Raw genomic sequence first — 6,428 nt, forward strand, 5'->3', positions numbered from 1 at the left:
TTTCAGATATGTCCTTGACTTCAGCCTTGGAAGGTGTGAAAATATTTAGTGGATTAGGAAACGTCCTTCGTAATTATATAGTGCCTTTCTCTTTATATTTCTTCATTTCTTCACTCACCTCTTCTGGAAGAACTAAATAATATTCTGATTCTATTTTTGTTATTTTTTTTTACCTTGAAGTGGGAAATCACATCAATAAAGTCACATTCTTTTGAGACAGAGGCCGTGTAAGATTATAAAGAGCATGCAGACTTGACCATCTACTCATTCACTCCTACCTCTGCTGTCAACTGGCTGTGTAATTGGTGACAAGCCATTTTCTGCCTCTGGACCTCTGCTTGCAATTCTCCCTTGTAGGATGTGTGACCATTACCATCTACCCACCCTACCCCAATATCCGCTCAGTTGCTGTGGTCACAATCAATATCTCTCTCTCTCTCTCACACACACACACACACACAGACACACACACACACACGCCATTTGATTGATCTGAACTAAGTTTCCTCCCTAGAGATTTCAACACTGAGACATAGAAGAGGTCAGTTTCCCTGCTGGCCGCTGAACCTCTATTATATGACACCCAGGAGCTGGATATGTTGAAGTACTAACCCCCGGACCTGTAAAGGTGACCTTACATTTGGAAATAGAGCCTTTGCATATATAATCAAGTTAAAATGAGGTCATACTGGAGAAAGGCCATCCCTGAATCCAATGACTGGTGTCCTTATGAGAAGAGATACAGACACACAGGAAGACGAATGACGAAGGTGGCAGAGATTGGAGTGTTGCATCTACAAGTCAAGGAATGCCAAAGACTGCTGCCAGCCCCCAGAAGCTGAGAGAGAGGCAGGGAATATGCTGTGCCTGTGGGTCCCCAAGAAGCAGCAGCGTATAGATACCTTGATTTTAGACTCCTAACATTTACAACTGACAGAGAATAAATTTCTCTTGATGTAAGCCATCAATTTTTGGTACTTTGTTACACCTGCCCTAGAAAGCTAATACACTCTTGTTAAAACAGCAGATCCTGGCTTGGGACCTATAGTACAGCACCAGCCACATACACCAAGGCTGGCAGGTTAGAATGCAGCCCAGGCCAGCTAAACAACAATGACAACTGCAACAAAAAAAATAGCCGGGCATTGTGGCAGGTGCCTGTAGTCCCAGCTACTTGGGAGGCTGAGGCAACAGAATCACTTAAGCCCAAGAGTTTGAGGTTGCTGTGAGCTGTGACACCATGGTACACTACCAAGGGCAACACAGTGAGACTCTGTCCCAAAAAAAAAAGCAGATCCTGTTTCGTTCTATGTCATTTTGTTATAATGTTGATGAGAAAAAATATATATCAATTCCTAACTGGAGCCACCGTCTGTATGAAGTTGGCACATTCCCCCGATGTCTACATGGGTTTTCTCCAGATACTCTGGTTTCCTCCCACATCCCCAAGATGTGCATGTTAGGTTCATAAGCTTGTCTACACGGTCCCACTCTGAGTGTGGGTGGGTGTGTGAGTGGGCCCTGTGATGAGATAGCATCCTATCCAGGGCTGAGTCCTGCCTGAGCTGCTGGGGTAGACTCCAGCCACCTGAGACCCTTAACTGGAATAAATGGGTAAATAATTATCTTACTTGTTTTTATTAATCTTTCTTAAATATATGCATAAGCTCACATTTATTTCAATGTGTTTGGGTCATTCCAAGTGTTTTGGTCATTATTTGGTGATGTTTTTGTAACTAGGAACTTCCTAGCTTGCTTATATGTTGTTTCCCTTAAAGTCTCAGTTTCTAAGAACCCATCGATGACTGACCTTAAGTGAATACTTACTACAGAGCATTTCCAAAGTAATTTGACCTTGAAAACCATTTTTTCTTATAATACCTATTGACACTCAGGAAACACAATTTGAGAAACTCTGGCTCAGGAAAAACAGGTAGGAGGTCCATCCAACTTAAAACGGGGTACCAAGAGATGGTAGCAGGATTTTTGTACTGTCTCCCACTTCCCCAACTCTCATCCCCTTCTGGGGAACTGGTTCTGACTGGAATTAGCCAAGAAAAGAATACAAATTTTAGTGCCCCTCTCATCCAGTTTTTTACTACCAAGAAACTATGCAGGAGAGGTCTAACACTAGGGGCAACACCAAGGCATGCTTCTGAAGAAGGGTTAATCACCCCAACCTTCCCATATGAACATAGAATCTAAGTAAAAATACTGTCCTGCTTTGCAAATACAGTCATGTGTCACAAAGACAGGGATGTATTCTGAGAAATGCATCATCACTAGGCAGTTTCATTATTGTGCAAACACCATAGCGTGTACGCACACAAACCTAGATAGCATAGACTACTATGCACCTGTACTATATGTAGCCTATTGCGCCCACGTCACAAACCTATGCAGCATGTTACAGTGCTGAATATTGCAGGCAACTGTAACACAGTAGTAAGTATTTGTGTATCTAAACATAAAAAAGGAACAGTAAGGGTGGTGCCTGTGGTTCAAAGGAGTAGGGCGCCGGCCCCATATGCCGGAGGTGGCGGGTTCAAACCCAGGCCTGGCCAAAAACTGCAAAAAAAAAAAAAAAAGGAACAGTAAAAATATGGTGTTATAATCTCATTGGGACCATTGTCATGTATGTAGTCTGTTGTTGACCAAAACATCTTTATGTGGTTCATTACTGTACAATTTCAAGACAAGCCTTCTAGCCTCAGCCTCTACCAGATTACCACTCCTAAACTCCTTCTTCCAATTTAGAATTTTCTCAGCCAGCACTGGGAAAAGCTAATGTGCTGATGTCAAATTACTACAAAATGGAATTCCAAGCATCCTAAATCCTGATATTTCATATTGTATTGCTAAACATGGTTAGTCACCTAAATTGGCTCAATTTCATTTACTGATACTTTCTTGTATTGGATACAATTGCTGAATCCAATTGTACTTTGTAATTTTTCTCTCAGGAAATCATCCTTGTTGGTGTTATGTCTAGGGAGACCACTGTGCCTTCAGGGAGGGAAGTATTACCAAAGAGAATTTACTGCTTCTCAGGCCCTAAGGTTCAGGGATCTTTTTGAGCTCATTACTCAAAAAGCTTGGGATGGATATTTTAATGGTATAATTTATAGCTAGACCTTGGATCTACATGGCACAGGCTCGTGATATCCATTTCTCACAGACTTTTTTTCACATATACATACCTGGACCCCAGACTTATATGCCCAGCTACATCCTAGGCTAGGAATTGACAGACAGTTCCACTTATGTCATAAATTCCTCAAAGTCAACTTGCCCTCCTCCCCAAATACCTGTATTTCCCTGGAATTCCTTATTTCAGTGACTATCACAGAGCTGTGTAAGAAATTCACTGCACAATGAATAAATGGAGGCTAAAATCCAGCTTGCACATGGCTCACTAAGCTGCGCATCCACAAGGGCTGTGTCCACTTAGAGGTGCATCTTGCTCTATTGTACATGATGCCACATGGAATTCCTTATTTCAGTGACTATCACAGAGCTGTGTAAGAAATTCACTGCACAATGAATAAATGGAGGCTAAAATCCAGCTTGCACATGGCTCACCAAGCTGCGCATCCACAAGGGCTGTGTCCACTTAGAAGTGCATCTTGCTCTATTGTACATGATGCCACATGGGTAGAGGTAGTCCTGGCAACAGCACCACCATTTATCCTGTTGACACTTCTCCTTCCCCTGTGTCTTTCTCCCACCTCCAGTCAAGTCAACCTAAAGTCTTACCATCTTTACCACCTGTGTAGCCCCCAAATCCATCTCCTTTATGCCACCTTCAATGTTAAATTATCAGATCTGGCAAATAAAAATACAGAGCTCCCAATTAAACTTGAATTTCATATAAAGTACAAATAATTTTTAGTATAACTATACTCCACACATCCATTCTGTCTAACAAAATCCCAATTTTTACTTCAGCCCACACCATGCCTAGCCAAGAGAACACATTTCTAGCCAGAGGATCATACCCACATTCACACCTTCACCACTGGAAGCTGGGTCCATTTGCTGCCCCCACAGCATATTCGGTAGAGGCAGACACATTTCCTCTGAAAACAAGGCACAGGGATGTTTCTGCTGCTTAATATAACATGAGGCTAATACCCTTCGTGCACACAAAGAATGTTTACTTTTCATGTCAGAAGTCTTACAAAGTTCAGATGTAGGAGCCTCTGTGTTGGCTCCCAAGTCGATGTGACCTCCTCTTTCCTGAGAGTGGGATTGGAAAGCTTTCCTGAGCTCCACAGTCCTTCATGGAACTCCCCAGCATTGGAAGGACACCAGCCATCTCAAATGGAAACCCAAGTCCTTCCTCAGAGTCCACTGGGAACTTGGCCCATAGATGCCCTAAAAGGTGCACCATCCCACATCTGGAACCTTGCTCAGTCCTTTGTGGAGGTATTTATGTACCAAGTACCCTCTCCTGAAACAAATACCTCTAGGCCAGAGGCTTGATCCTGAGGGGCTCCAACTCTAAAATATCTCACCAAGTGAAGTCCTATATCGGTGCTTTTGAGTGCCGAATGCCTAAGAGAAGAAGAAAACAGACTAGTCAAACTGAATACCTCATACTAGAAATGTGGGCAATTACTGAAATCCCACAGAATATTCATAAATCCTTTCTAGAATTTTAGAATGTCTTAATATGTTGCTAACTCAGAGTATAGAGACTGTAAAAACAGTCTTACAACTGTCTTCCAAAATTTAGACTTTGGTGATTTAGACTTTGGTGCCACTAGCTATATAACACAATGCTCCCTCATATCCACAGACACCACTTTTCATTTGTCCTAGAATCTGAAATTAGAACACCAATGTGCAAAGTATAGTTGTTATTCTAATGAATTTACTTATAGTCATGTACAGGCTATTTCTGTTTTGAATTATGGAAAGTAAGTTTATTTACCAAAGAACCAAAAGTAAGGTGAAAGGAATCTTCACATCTAACAGTTTCAACTCTCTGTAGCTGAAAAGAAGAGCTGGAATAACTATAACCTGCACGTATCCTTCCCATATGGCCATTCTCTATCCTTCATATCCCCAAAACGCATAGGCACACCCATGTCCCGTCCAAAGTTGGTGGTGGAACTCTTTACCACCCAGCTGTTGGGCTGCCATGGAATAAGGCCTGGCCACTGAGATGTGCCCACAGAGAACACCAAAATCCAGTGAAAATTGCTCTAATTTCCAGGGAATGAAATGTGGTCCTACAACTTCAGAAGCTCAATAATTTAAAAATCACATCTACTCATGACATCTGTGGTCTGCATTTTAAAGAAAAAAATATCAGGCTGGGCATGGTAGCTCACACCTGTAATCCTAACACTTTGAGAGGCTGAGGCAGGAGGACTGCATGAGGTCAGGAGTTCAAGACCAGCCTAGGTAACATAGCAAGATCCTGCCTCTACAAAAAAAATTTAAAAATTAGCTGGGCGTGGTGGTGTTCACCTGTAGTCCCAGCTACTGAGGAGGCTGAGGCAGGAGTTTGAGGTTGCTGTGGGCTACAATGATTCCACTACACTCTAGCCTGGGTGACAGAGCAAGACCCTTTCTCCAAAAATAAAAACAACAACAAAATCGTACCTGCTAGGTTTTAGAGCAGCATCTAGGAATTACAATGTATACCTCTTTGAAACCTAGAGACCTACAGCAAGCTTTTTGAAACAGTATTTTGATTGTTTTTCTCAGTATCTTTACTGTGTAGGACTCACCATTCCAAAACACCAGAGTACCTTCTGAGAGCAGTTTCCTGTGCTATCTAGATAATCCTGTCAGGAAATTCCTGTAGAATCCTTTTTTGTTCTATGTTATACCCTCCATTATCTACAGTTGCAGGGGGTTGCAATTAATTTTTTATATTTAAGTAACAGAAGGAAAAAAAACTTTTCAGAGATTAATGTGTTCCAGAAAATCTCTTGGCGACCTCTACTTTTTGCTTTTAAAAATCATTTGGTTTTTATTTTTTTAATCTTTTCTGGATTTGGGGGATGTTAACCCAAGGAGTGTCAGGGAGAGGTGCTGGCTGGAGGCAACATGTTCTCTGCTAGTTAGTCTGAAGGCACCTATGAAGGTGGTGTGAATGTACTGTGTTCTAAATCTGCTTCGTTCACTTTGGCTGTGCCTGGAGACAACAGATATTTGGATAAGGAAATAAATCTCGCTCAGGTCATAGATGCTTTGAGTCTCAGCATGGACTTCAATTTCCCTTTTTAATTTAAGGTTTTGGAGAGATTAGTTCTGCAGCCCTTATTAGCCAAAATGCAGTCTCCTCAGTAGAGAGGAGCTTGGCTATGAAAATGCTGAGTTTGTGTTATTGTATAGCCTGACAGTATAGGGTGGTTTTTATTCCCACCATTTCCTCCACATGTTTGCTTCTTGTCTGATTGACAAGAGGCCCT

Source organism: Nycticebus coucang, chromosome 9 (assembly GCF_027406575.1).
Source record: "Nycticebus coucang isolate mNycCou1 chromosome 9, mNycCou1.pri, whole genome shotgun sequence".
Lineage (NCBI taxonomy): Eukaryota > Metazoa > Chordata > Mammalia > Primates > Lorisidae > Nycticebus > Nycticebus coucang.